This window comes from Rhincodon typus, chromosome 6, assembly GCF_021869965.1.
Source record: "Rhincodon typus isolate 14 chromosome 6, sRhiTyp1.1, whole genome shotgun sequence".
Classification (NCBI taxonomy): domain Eukaryota; kingdom Metazoa; phylum Chordata; class Chondrichthyes; order Orectolobiformes; family Rhincodontidae; genus Rhincodon; species Rhincodon typus.
Window position 1 is genome coordinate 20,797,662 of NC_063337.1, and position 14,986 is coordinate 20,812,647.

At 39.7% G+C, this 14,986-nt stretch overlaps 1 non-coding gene across 1 annotated transcript; it reads left to right on the forward strand.

The window, feature by feature from the left end:
- Positions 1-14,015: 14,015 nt before the first annotated feature.
- On the forward strand, positions 14,016-14,120 carry LOC125483424. The gene has a single exon (XR_007262372.1). It is a non-coding gene; the product is annotated as a U6 spliceosomal RNA (small nuclear RNA).
- Positions 14,121-14,986: the final 866 nt, after the last annotated feature.

Here is a 14,986-nt window from a genome sequence, read left to right on the forward strand (position 1 = left end):
CACCTTGTTGTCTCGGATTCTCCAGCATCTGCAGTTCCTACTATCTCTGCTTTGACAGCTAGTTTCTCTTTTAAACAATACCAATGTTCTGTATGACTAAGTGACTAATTATTGACATGTTAAGGTCTTAACACCCAACTAGCAGAGAGTGAGGGACTGCTTTGGATCGTTGAACGTGGTGAAGAAATAGAGCTGTGATGTGAATTTAGCTGCGGACGTGGAGTGAGAATACAGCTTGAGGCGTTTAAGCCATTTTTGGACAGAGAGACTTGCTGCTCACGAGCTGTAATGAACTGTCCAGTACAGCGTGTAAAAGTGATCAATAGTTATCCAGGTTATTGTAGGTAGAATAAGATTGGACATATAAAAGGAACTTAATTGTTGCCGTTTTTAAGGAGACAAAGAGGATTGGAAAGGAATTTGATATTGGCAAAGGGTTATGTAGGAGGTAAGAGTGGAAGGAAAGTTTGGAGAAAGTCCTGCCAGTGATAATGACCTCAAAGATCTTGATGACCATTTCGAGAGTATTGTTCTATGTGTGTATGGAAGTTAATGTGTATGGAAGTAAAGTTAAAAGAGACAAAGAAAGCAAGGGATGAAATGATCAATTTATTGAGCAGTCTAATGAATGATTTTATCATCACATGTATTTTTGAAAATACAGTGAAAGTGTTTTGTTGCTACAGTCCGGTGCCATTTCAGATTTCAAAAATTGATAGAAAGAAATTACTTAAATAGAGTTTCATCTTCTGCTCAATTGACAGAAAACTATAAAGGCAGAAAAATAAGAATTAATGTTCAACTTTACAGTCCTTCTTGTCAAGCGTGGCTCTGGGATTTGTTAAGGTTTGTGGGATTTCTGAAGGGTTATCCAGGCTGCAGGCCACAAAGAGAACCTGTTCTGGGACCAGCTGATGCCCCAGGAGACCCCAGCTCCACTGCCACTGCCTTGCCACCATTTGCTAGGAGTCCCTGCTCCGGGCCTACAGCAACCATGAGCCACTGCTGCAGCTGCTGCCTTCACCATGAATCCCACACCATACTCCCCTACAATGACACCTCCTCTGCTGCTGACAAGAAGATGAAGAAAAAGAGAAAAAGAAAGAAAATGAAAAGGAAAGAGAAAGAATAATGTGGCTGACCTAGAGTGGATGGGCTTGGGAGCTCAAATGCTACCTACCTTGCTGGCGCCTGCATTTTGTAATAATTGTTCCCATCCTGGAATTGCCCCTTTGATACATCATTTGTTTTTGTCTGCCTATGTACTTGTGAAGCACTTTGGGAGTTTTTTGTCCAATGATAAACGTGCTTTGTAAATGCAATTTATTGTTGAGATGAGAGGGAGTCAAGTCAACTTTCCAACAAGAGTTCTGGTCTTTCCAAATTTCAGTTAATAAAGAGCTAATGGGCTGGTTAACTTTTTATTGACATTGAAAATGTTGTTAGTGTCACCTGTGTGATTCCAGTTTTAACTCTGAATGGACTTTCAGGCTGATCGGTGAAAAAATGAGTTCAAAAGTCATTTGCTGCTCAAGAACTCAGGCCAGGATTATTTAACTGTTTAAATTTCACTGATGAGGCCAACAGGAAATAATGGTAAACTGCTTGTATTGGAAACGGTTTGCGCAGCTCTCTTTCCTTGGGCGTCTCACAATTTCAAACTTTTCTGGAGCTAGTCCTCTTCTGTGGAAATAAAACATTCAGTGAGAGGTAAAGTAAGCTGCTGACTCTCTCCCACCCTATTCACGTCAATGTCAAGACAGCCTGCAAAGTTCACAGTTCCAACACTGATTTCTTCATAGTAAGAGCAAAGATAAAAATGAAAAGTATTGGATAAACTCAGCTCTCTGCAGTAAGGAATTCCACAGATTCACTACCTTCTGAGAGAAGAAATTCCTCCTCACCTCTGTATTATATCGGCGAACCCTTATTCTGAGATTATACCCTCTTCTAAACTCTTGCACAAGGCAAACAAATGCCTCTTAGCATCTATCCTGTCAAGTCCCCTAAAAATCTTATATGTGGTGGCACAGTAGCTCAGTGGTTAGCACTTAGCACAGTGCCAGGGACCTGAGTTCGATCCCACCCTCAGGCAACTGTCTGTGAGGAGACATTCTCCCCGTGTCTGCAGGTGCTCCTGCAGGTGCTCCGGTTTCCTCTCACAGTCTAAAGATATGCAGGTTAGGTGGATTGGCCATGCTAACTTGCCCATTGTATCCAGGGATGTGCAGGCTAGGGAGATTAGCCATAGGAACTGCAGTGTTATGGGGATAGGCTAGGGGGATGGGTCTGGGTGGGATATGCTTTAAAAGGTCGGTGTTGACGTGATGGGCCAAATGGTCTGCTCCCAGACTGGAGGGATTCTATGATTATATTCTATGTGTCAATGAGATCATCTCTCATTCTTCTAAATCCAATAAATATAGACCCAATCTCCTCAACCTCTCCTCATAAGTCAAACCCTCCACACCTGGGATCAGCCAAGTGAACCCTATTTAGACTGACTCCAATGTCAGTATATCTTTCCCTAGGTAAAGGGACCACAAATATTCAGAGTATGCCTTCCATTGGAATCTCTTCCATTTTCATAAGTTTTCCTATGTATTCTCATTGAGGTCATCTGCTGGATCTGAGATGATTAATGCTTGAAAAGAAATGTATTTAGTTGCAAAATCTATAATAGCAGCTTATTAAAAAAGAAAGAATTCTAGGTAAGCATGGAAATTCAAGCTTCTTTCAATTATTAGTTCTGCCTTGTTGGCAGTGTTATAATTGCCTTCTGTCAGCGCAGCCTTCTGGTGAAATGATCCTTCTGTGTACAATGCCAAAATAGCACAGAATGAACATATTCATTTCTATAGCAGTTTGTTTTCAAATCAAGGTGCTCCACACCCAGCAAAGGTAAGCTGGCCCCATTTGCCTTGTTGCATCCCATAATGTATTGACAGAAGTGTAAAGAAAAATGAACAGTTGGAAACCATAACCATGACAAAGTCAGAACAATGGAGATATTCCCTATGTTCCTTACGTTTCTGACCTCTCACATTACTTGTTAGTCTTTTATTCCAGAAATTCGTCCAATTTTCAGAAAAAAATATTCTGAAACACCAAGATTGAGCTGTATGTCATTCCCTGTAGAATGAAGCAAGAGGACTATGTCATCTCTTGTTTTCCAATATTAATTTGTCTACACCCAATGAATACTTGATGTTGCTAATCAGGATTTAATGATTGAAGAACAATAAGGGGCAGGAATTATAGAATCATAGAATCACACCACAGACCTTACAACATTCCCCTATTCTTTCCCCATAAAAATGCAATAACTAAGCAGGTTAGTCAAGTTGGCAGTGAAGAAATCAATATTTGCATTATGACGTGATCCCTTCTGCAGAAACTTCAAGGTGAAGATCCTACAATGCAGAAACACCTGATTCAAGAGAACCCCAAAGCAGTAAGAGCAATGGACACATTTATTTTATTTTGACCAGTGTATGCCTAATTTATCATAGGAACTGAAGAGAGCAGGGTTTAATACCATTCAAAATGGCAGCAGACACATTATATTGAACGGAGGTAATACTTCTGCTGTTAACTTTGGACATGAATCTGGTTCTTAGAATTGAGGTGGGCCAAGTAAATCCAAGTGTCAGTGAGGGAAAATTTAGGAGACAATAATCATTGTATCATAAGGTTCAGGATGTTCAGAGTAAGAAAAGTCAGTTAGAAGAGGGCTGACTTCAATGGGAAAAGAATGGGACTGGGTCAGATCAACTGGAGCCAAAGGTTAGCAGGAGAAACAGTTGGGCCACTTTCAAAGAGGAGATGATTCAGTTGCAGGCAAGGTATATTCCCTCAAATGGTAAAGATGGGACTGGCAAATCCAGAGCTCCCTGGATGACAAAGGAGTTAGAAATTAAGATAAAGAAGAAAAGTGTTTTTATGACGGGTGTCAGGTAGAAAGTACGATTGAGAACCAAGAGAATATTTGTGGTTCAGAGAGGAGGTGAGAAAACGCAATGGAGAAGCAAAGAGGGATTATGAGAAAAGACTAACATAAAGGGAATCCCAAAGTTCCTCTAGAATTTCATAAAAGAGTGGGAAAAAGAGGTATAGGGCCAATTCAGGACCAAAAAGTGGATTTATGCGTGGAGATATGAGGAATGGCTGAGATATTAAATGAATACTCTGCATCTGCCTTTACCAACAGGTAGATGCTACTCGGGACGAGACTCTTTCATTAAAAGGGTTTGAAATTAATAAGGAGAAAGCCACTGTTGGTCCCTGAAGTTGACAAGACACCGGGACTGGATGAGATGCATCCAAGAATATTGAAGGACGCTAGAGTGAAAGTTGCACGGACACTGGTCATAATCTCTCAGTTTTCCCTAGACTTGGGGAAGGTGCCAGAAAACTGTAGAATTGCAGATATCATTCCCGTGTTCAAAAACAGGTTGATGGATAAGTCCAGCAGTTACAAACTAGTCAATTTAACTTTAATAGTGAAGAAGCCTCCAGATGCAATTATTGGAGATATAATTAGTCAGCATATGGAAAAAAACAGAGTTAACTAGGAAGAATCAGCATGGAGTTTTAAAAGGGATATTTTGTTTAACTGACTTGCTGGAGTTTTTTGAAGCGTTAAGAGAAAGGGTCAATGAGTGTAATATTGTTAGTGTAGTGTACATGGACTTCCAACAGGCATTCACTGCAGTGCCACACAACAGACTTGTGTGAAAAGTTATTTTGGGACCTGGATCATGGTGTGCAAGGTACAGTTTCAAAATTTGCATATGATGTTTGCTGAAAGCATTGTACTCAGTGAGGAGGACAGTGTACAATTTCGATAGTACATTGATAAGTTGGTGAAGTGGGCAGATGGGGGCAAATTAAATTCAATGTGGAGAACTGTGGAGTGATGTAGTTTGGTTGGAAGCACATGGACCAGATAGTATAAAATAAGGGGTACAGTTCTAAAGCGGGTGCAGGAGCAGTGGGACCTAGGTATATGTGTGCACAGCCTACTCAAAGTAGCAGAACAGGTGGAGACAGCAGTTAATAAAGTGTGGTAGAGTAAACTTCAGAACTTTAATAACTTTTCATAGATTGAAAGAAGCAGCAATAACTCTGTCTGGAATAAACTATTAAGGAGAGGGAAAACTTATACAGGAATTAAAAGCAATTAGCCATGTCTGGGAGAAGAAAGAGTTGAAGCTACACAAACAAAACTGTTTTAACAACTTCTTGCTAAATGGCTGCCATATCCCATAAGGAATGAGAAACTTGAGTTATGAGGATGGATTATGGAAATTTGGACTGTTCTCCTTGGAGAGAAGAAAGCTTAGAGGAGATCTGATAAAAACTTTTCAAAATCATGCGTGAAATAGAGGAATAAACTGTTCCCACTTGATAAAGGCTCAAGAATGAGACGGCACAAATTTAAAATGATTTGCAAAAGAAGCAAACATGAGGTGAGAGAAAACTTCTGCACGCAATGAGTGGTTTGGGTCTGGAATGTACTGTCTGAAAGTATGATGGAGACATATTGAATCAGGACTTTTAGAGGGCATTAGATGGTTATTAAATAGAAGCATTCTGCAATCATATGGTGAAAAGGCTGGAAAATGGCACCAAGTCATGATGCTCATTTGGAAAACAAGTGAAGATACAATGGGCCAAATGGCCTCCTTCTATGCTGTAACACTGCTTTGACTTTGTTCTATCCTTCTTTACAACGATCCAGGCAGAAAAGCCACCAGTGTGATATGGGACACAATTTTGTTTTCCCCAGTGTCAAGCATTCCAAGGTGCTGCTCCTTTGTCAATGCCAAATAAGGTTTCCCCGTAGAAGGGGAAGTTTTCCTCCGATCAGTACCTGGTGCAAAATTGCAAGTTTATGTGTAAGAAATTGTGTTTGACAGCACATTACTAATGTAATGTTCATTTGGAAAGTTTAATGCCAAGGTGACTCCGTTGGCAACTCCACCAAATGTTCAATTTCATTTAAGTATCATCAACAATACTGCCACAGGTGTTGGGGAGCTAGGGCTTTCCTGGGGCTGTAACATCTACAGCTGCTTAAAGTGCCAGGCAACATCCCAAATGACTGTTTTCTTCACTGAAGGTGTGAAAATTCAGGCATCATGAAATGTCTTTCGATTCTCCCCATACCCAGTAATGTCCCTGGGGTGTAGCTATTTACTTTTTCTTTATTGCTTACCATTGCTAGCAACAAGAGGCAGTTATTGTGAATAAGCATAATCTACATCCAGCTTTGCTGAGATGATAATGATAGGACATAATACCAATATTACAGCCTTGTTTAAATAATTAGACTACTTTACTAATGTGTGTCTGCTCTGTGTGTAATTATTGGGAGTCTCAGATTAGAACTTTTAGGGACATTTGCATATTCCCTTTGGACAGATCTTACGTCTTCCTCCCATCATAACCTTTAATACCATCTCATTCCAGACTAACCACTGGAAGTCTTAGATTGGATGCAGGGAAGGTTAACTAGTATGGCACCAGTAATTAAATATTTCAGCCATGTGGAGATAACCAGAGAATAGCCTGTTGTTATCCATTCATGAGATGTAAGCTTCACTGACTGGGCAAGCATTTGTTGCCCATCTCTATCTGCCTCTGACTTGCTCTTGTAGCCACAGTATTTATATGGCTAATCCAGTTCAGTTTCCTATCAATAGTAACCCCAGGATGTCGAATAGGTGATGTTCTACTTAGACCAGAGAAAATTAATTATATTCAAAAATCGTTAAGGATTTTGATCAAATACATTTGAGGAGAAATTGTTTGCGATGATTAAAGGGTATATAATCAGAGGTCAAGGATTTGAGTTATTTTTCTTTTATTTGTTCATGATATGATAGTGTAGCAGAAATGACTAGCATTTATTGGCCAGCCAATTAGCTGGTGGCGAGTATCTGCTTGAACTGCTGGATTCCACATGGTGTAGATATAGCCACAGTGCTGGTAAAGAAGGAGTTCCAGGATTTTGATCCAGTGACAGTGGAGGAACAGTGAGATATTTCCAAGTGAGGATGGCATATTATTAGAGGAGAAGTTGTAGGTGGTGATGTTCCCATGTGTTGATTGTTCTTGTTTTTATAGGTGTAGAGGTTGAACGTCTGGAAGGTACATTTTTAAGAAGCTTTGGCAAGTTGCTGATGAGTATCTTGTAGATGGTTCACACAGCTGCCTATGGACTGGTATTGGAGGCTCTACCTTGAATGGTGCCGGAGCTGCACTCATCCAGGCAAGTGGAGAATATTCCATTACACTCCTGACTTGTGGCTAGCAGATCGTGGCAGGTTTTGATGTGTCACAAGGTGAGTTACTCATTGTAGCGTCCCCAAGCTCTGACCTACTATTGTGGTCACAATATTTATATGGCTGGTCTAGTTAAGTTTCTGATCAATGATAACCCCCAAAATGTTGATGGTGCAGGATTTAATGATGGAAATGCCTTTGCATGTCAAGGGTACATCTTTAGTTTCTCCCTTGTTGGAGATGGTCTTTGCAGATGTTATTTGCCACTAATGAGCCCGACTGAGAAAGATGGATGCTCCAAGAAAGATGCACTATCCTGGACTAACTAAGGAAGTTAACAAAGGTGTCAAATTGAAGGAAAAGATGGATAATGCTGTAATGCTGAGAATACTGGGAAAAATTTAGAAAACAGCAAAGACTGATTAATAATGTAAAAAAGGAGAAATTAGAAAATAGGAGTTAACTAACAATAAATATGAAACACGTCATAAATGTTTCTACAAGTATATGAATACAGAATGATCAGATAAATTAAGCATTAGCCCCTTTCGAGGATGGGGCTAGGGAATTATTAATGAAGAAAACGAAATGGCAGAGATTTTGAGCAAGTATTTTGTATCTATCTTTACAGTAGAAGGCACAGAAAATTAAGAGGTAAAAGGGAGGAAGGAATTTGAAACAGTCATTGTCACGAGAGAGAAAGTACTGGGAAAATTAATGGGTCCAAAGTCTGACATATCTCCTGGGCCTGATGGCCTACATCTTAGCATCTTAACTTTCTGCGGTGCTACTGCATGCATTGGTAGTAATCTTCCAAAACTCCTTAGATTCTGCAAAGGTCCCAGCCATTGGAAAATTGTAAAAGGAGGGAGGCAGAGAGCAGGAAATCACACACTAATTAGTCTAATACCTGTCATCAAGGAAATGCTAGACTCCATCATTAAGAAAGTAATAGCAGGACATATAGAAAATCATAATACAATCAGGCAGAGTCAACACATTTTTGTAACAGGGCAAAAATGTTTGACAAATTTATTAGTGTTCTTTGAGGATGTAGCAAGCAGGTCAGCTATCTGGGCACTGGGAGATGTAATGTATTTAGATTTTCAAGAGGTACTTGATAAGGTGTCACATAAAAGGTTACTGTACAAGCACTTGTGGTGTATAGTAACAGAGGCAGGTCATAGAACCCCTACAGTGTGGAAAGAGGCTATTCAGCCCATCAAGTCTGCCCCAAAGAGCATCCCACCCTATCTCCATGGCCCTGCATTTAAGATGGACAATCGACCTGACCTGCTTATGTTTGGCCTGCGGGAGGAAACCAGAATGCCAGGCAGAAACCCACACAGATACAAGAGAGAATGTACAAACTTCACACAGACAAGCACCTAAGGCTGGAATTGAACCCAGATGCTGGTGTTGTGAGGTAGTATTGCTAACCACTGAGCCACCATGCCATTGCAGGTTACTGCAGCTAATAATTGGAAACAGAGAATTCATATAAATGCATCATTTTCAGGTTTGAAAATTATCTTGTGAAGTGCTGTCGAAGTCAGTGCTGTGGCCTCAACTATTTACGATCTGTGTCAATGATTTGCATGAAAGGAAAGGCAGTGCTATGTTTAAATTTACTGGTGATACAGATATAATTAGGAAAGAAAGTTGTCAGGAGACAAAGAATCTGTAAAGGGATATATCTAGGTTAGATGAATGAGCAAAAAAATGGCAGATAGAGTAAAATGTGAGGCTGCCTTTTGGCAAAAAGAATAAAATACATAATATTATTTAAGTGATGAGAGACTAAAGAATGCTACAGTACAGAGATCTGTCACAAAGGGTTAGCATGCACCTAATAATTAAGAAGCCAAATCAAAAGTTGGTCTTTATTGCAGGGTGTATAAAAGTAAGGAGGTCTTGCTACATTAACCGCATCCTGACGAATTGAAGATTATTGCCTCCTTACTTATGAAGGAATTTTGGAAGCAGTTTGGAGAAGGTTCACTAGATTAATCTTGGATGAAGGAGTTGTTTATGAGGAAAGTTTGAGCGGATTGCTTCTCTGCTCCATTTAGAAGAATGAGAGTTGGTCTTCTTGAAACATATAACATTTTGAGGTGAGTTGATAGGGTCAGTGTTGGAAAGATATTTCCTTCCTGGGGAAAACTAGAACTAGAGACATAGTTTAATAATACTGGGAGTTCCCAGTTTACAAATGTCCAACTTACGAACAATTGTACTTTAGAACACAATCCCATACAGGGGTCTAATATTAAAGATCCGACATATGAGCATTTCCTGTTCTTACAAATGGCTATTTTACATGATCCTACATTGTGGTCCAACTTGTGCACAAATTGATTTGCAAATGGACTCAACAACGGAGCCCATTCGCTACCTGGGGACTGCCTGTAGGGGTTTAAGACTGAGATGTGGAGGAATTTCTTTGCTCAGGTTGTTGTTAATCTTTGGAATTCCGTTCCACAATGTACAGTGTCATTGAATATATTCAAGGCTAAATTAGACAGAATTTTGATCGACAAGGGGTTCAACGGTTATGGGGTCAGGCAGGAAAGTGAAATTAAGGCCACAAACATCAATCATGGGCTTAGGACATTACCCTGAGGAGCACCCTGCAGTGATGTTTTGGGACCTAGACATTTTGGTGTTCATAACCACAACTATTGGCACCCCTTCCACTATCTTAAACACTTACTTCTTTCACCACTGATATATAGTAGCAGCAGTGTGCACCATCTATAAAATGCACTGAAGGAACTTGCCAAGCCAACTTCAACACCACCTTCCAAATCTATAACACGAACGAGAAGGATAAGGGGATATGATACATGAAATACCACCTGCTGCAAGATCCCTCCAAGCCACTCACCATCCTGAAATTGTCATCATTCCTTCACTGTTGCTGGGTCAAAATCCTGGAGTTCCCTCCCATCAGCATTGTGGGTGATACTACACCACTTTTCTGTAACACTTCAAGATGATGACTCACTGTCCTTCTTGAGAGCAGTCAGGGCTGGACAATAAATGCTGGCCTAACCAGCGATGCTCATGAGCATGAAGTAATAATTTTTATTTAAAAAGTCTTCTTTTGTTTTAGATGTGACTCTAACTGGTGAACAGCTTTTCCTCAGTTCCTAGTGAACTCAATTTTGCTAGGTCTCTTGCTGCCTTAATATCTTAGTATTTTGATTTTGGGTTATCCACTGGTGAGGTCATATGCTAAGAATATTGTTTGCAAACTCTATAGCCACATCTTACAAACAAGACAAACCAACGAGTAAGACTTACAGCCACAAATAGCATTCAGTTTACTAAGCTGACAGTGCTGAAAAGTGAAGACTCACAGGTATGTGTGGTGCATGGCTCATAGTCTGCAACCCTCAGCCAACTTCTCAGTTCTTGAGTAGAACCTGATGTCGTTATTTGGTTGTGTAAGCAGTTGCTTCAGATTTTTCTGCTTTTTCATTTTTCCTCACATTAGCCTCACCCATACTTTCATCCCCACCCTGTTGATTACCTCAATGCTTTCTCATGCCCATCACAATGATCGCAGAGCTCACACTTACATGATCCTATCTCTGATCCCAAATATGTGCAGTCTTCTAAACCTAATCTTTTGAATATTATCTATTGACCTACATACCTGTTATAGCCAATGTCTCATCTTCCAGAGGTACAATGAGAAACTACACATCTCTCATTGCTTCACTGAAATGATTTTCTTATATTATTCTGCAGTTTTAATCTGTTTTCTGTTTTTGAAAAACCTGTTTGTTGTATAATTTAATCCGTTAATCCCACACTCTGACATTAGTCAGCATATCTGACTTTTGACAGACCCTGTTGTTCTCTTTCCCTAACCACGTTGTTCAGTCTTATTAGAGGGTTGCTTTGCAATAATGCTGATGAAGGAACTAAATCCAAAACATTAACTCACCCATTTTTTTACTGCAATTCCTGACAGTAGTCATGTTCTATTTTTATTCCAAAGCTTTTTTTGGGGGGATGTGGTAAATTACAGCATGAGAAACCAGAATGTTTGGAAACCAAGATACAATTGATATCTGTGAAAAGAGAAAGATTCTGAGGGCCATTTCAGAGTCAGTTGTTGATGACATGAAAACATGATAGTTAATTAAAATTTTTGAACCATATTATCTGTCTTGTGATAAATTGGTTGTAAAAAATGCCACGAATGAGCAATAATTGAGGCTTCATCTCACTACTATCTTTATTGTGCAATATTGTTTATCCTTGAATATTATTAATAACCAAACTTAGAGCAAGAAATAGATAGACTATACTTGGGTCTGTGTGTGTATATGTGTGTGATTGGAAAAAATGGTATTAAAGGTAAGGAATTAGCGTATCTTTTAGCTGCTGCTGCTTAGCAAAGATAACATCACTTCCTTCCCCCAACTATTAGTCTTCCTTCTCCAGGTGCTAGTATATGGTTATATAGTTGAGGGAAGGTTTCTTTGTTTGCCATCAGAACCAGCAATCCCAATAACTTTTAGCATTTAAGGGCTGTGCGAGGCAGTGACTATGGTACCACAAATCAATGCTATGACCAGCATTGGCTCACCAATTGGCATGTGCAGACCCTCACATTAGCCATGTAAGCATGCAGCTTAGAGGGAACATCGATCAGAACATATAGAAACATCATAGAAAATCCTCATAACTGCAACACGCACTGATGCGGTAGAGTGGTTGGGGTTTGCTAGGTGGTGGAGGCACAATGGGAGGGGTTCTGATTAATGGAGAACTGCTATAACTCAGACTTTGAACAAAGCAAGTTAGGGGACTCAGAAAGCAGGAGTGTCAGCTTCTGCAACTGTCCAATAAGGTCAAGGTTCTCTCAGCTGATTTGGATAAGAGTGGGGGTTGCAGGGTGAATGTCCAAACTGACCATGGCTCCGTGGTTCAGAAGGCCATTCAAGTAGGTGGGAATAACAACGAATGCAGTGTTAAGAGGTGATACTATATTGAGGGGAATTGACACCATTCTGTGCAGCAAAGAATGAATCCAAAAGGCTGTGATGCCTGTCTGGTTCCAAGGTTCAGGACGTCTGTCCAGAGCTGAAAAGGAACTTGCAGTGACAAGGGAAGCATCTGGTGGTCCAGGTAGATACCAAAAACAGAGACAAAACTTTGAAAGAGGTTCTGCATAGAGAGTCTGGGGAGCTGGACACTCAATTGAAAAGGAGAACTTCCAAGGTTATAAGCTCTGAACTGTTACCTGAGCGGCATGCGAGTAGGATTAAGGTACATAAAATTATATAGATGACTATGTGTTTCAAAGGCAGGTATGGAAGAAATAGGCTCCAGTACATAGGCCACTGACACCAATATTGGAGAAAGTGTGATCTATACCTTTGGGATGATATATATTGGAACCATGCTGGGACTGGTGTTCTTCTGAACCACATAACTGGGAAGTAAAGAGGTTTTTAAACCAAACAATGAAAATAAGGAGTCAAATATGGAAAGATGTAGTATATCAAGTGTAGACACAAGGTAAGACAGGAAAATAATAATAAGGGAAATGAAGATCAGAGACTTGCAGGATAGGGACAGAGAGAGAGAGAGAAAAACTGGGAATGCATCAACAATCAAGACTAGATGTTACAAAAATAACAGAAAGACAAAATTAAAAGTTCTGTATCTGAATTCAAACAGCATTCATAACAAAGTAAACAAATCAATTGTGTACATTGAAGTAAGTAAATACATTCTGATAGCCAGTGCAGAGACATAACTTCAGGGTGACAAGGATTGGATCCTGAATATAAGAATCAAGATACAGTGAGGCTAGGTAAAAGTGGAGGGGTAGCACTGTCAATCAGGGATGGCATTTATGTGATATTTAGAGGTGGCCTCAGTTCAGGAGGATAGGGTGTCAAATCAATTTGGATGAAGATGAGGAACAGGAGAGGAAAGAAGTCACTAGTGAGCATGGTCTACAGTCTCCTAAGTAACCACAATGTGGGACAAGGAATAGAAGAAGAAATATTGAATGCTTCTAATAAAGGGATGGTAATTAATCATGAGTTTAATCTACATATAAACTTGAAAAATCAGATTGGCTGTAGTAACCTGGATGAGGAGTTCATAGAATGTTTTTGAGATTGTTTCTTCATGCAGCACATTCTGGAACCAACCAGAGAGCTGGTTTTACTAGGTTTGGCATTGTGTAATATGGCAGGATTAGCTAATGACCAAAGAATTAAGACACTCCTAGGTATCAGTGACCACAACTTGATTGAGTTTTATATCCAGTTTGAAAGGGAGAAGATTTGGTCCCAGTCTGGTATTTAAACCACAATAAAGGCATTATGTCAGAATGAAATTCAGAGAGCTGAAATGAACTGACATATAGGCTAAGGGATAGATCAATAGAAATACAGTGGGAGATACTTAAGGGATATCTCAGAATGCTTACAATAAGTATATTCATACTTTAACGAAACACACAAAAGGGAGGCATCACAACCTGTAGTTAATTAAAGAAGTTAAGGAAAACATCAAACTTACGAAAAAAGTATAGAACTGAACAAAGCTGAATTGTATGTCAGATAACTGATCAGAATATAAAGAATGACATGATGACTAAAAGTTCAATCAGGAGGAAGAAATTAGAATTTGAGAGGAAGCTAGCTAGCGTTATAAAAACAGATAGCAAAGGTTTCAATAGGTATTTGCATGCTTGCTTCAGCAGTGCATATACTAAAATTGGAACAATACCGTGAAGATTAGAGAGGTCCCCAGGCAAGGAAGACGCACAAAGTTGTGAAGCATTGACAAAAAGAAAAAAGAGCAAGTAAAGTAGGTATTAGTCCTCTAGAGAATGAAAATGGAGAGTTACTAGTAGATAACAAAGAAATGGCAGATAAAATGATTAAATATTTTCGTAGAATCCCTACAGTGTGGAAACAGGCTCTTTAGCCCAACAAGTCTACCCTGACACTCAGGGCATCCCACCCAGACCCATCCCTAAACACCATGGGCAATTTAGCATGGCCAATCCACCTAGCACACACATCATTAGATCTCCTTGGACCATAGGAGCACCTGGAGAAAACCCACACAAACATTGGGAGAATGTGCAAACTCCACACAGACAGTCACCTGAGGGTGGAATCAAACCCAGGTCCCTAGTACTGTGAAGCAGTAGTGCTAACCACTGAGCCACCGTGCCACCCTTGCTTCTGTCTTTTCCATGAACGATATAAAACTCATTCCAGTAATACCTATAAATTAGGAGGTGAAAGGGAGAGAGGAACTTGATGTAATTACAATCAGGAGGGAAGTGGTACTAAACAAATTGATGGAGTGTCAGGCTGAAAAATCTCTGGGTTTTATTGGAATTTATTCTAGAACCTTAAAAGAAGTTACTAATGAGATAGTTGATGCATTTGTGTTAATTTTCCAAAATTCCCTATTTTCAGAAAAGCTTGCATCAAACTGGAAAGTAGCAAAGTATAACCACTCTAATTAAGAAAGTGAGGCAAGGCAGAAAACAGGAAACTGGTGAACAGAGAGTTTGATTGTCTATCATTGGGTAAGTGTAGGAGTCAATCGTTAAAAATATTATAGATGCATATACACAAAAAAACCTCAATTGGGAGGAGTCAATTTTATTTTATCAAAGGGAATTCATGATTAACCAACTGAC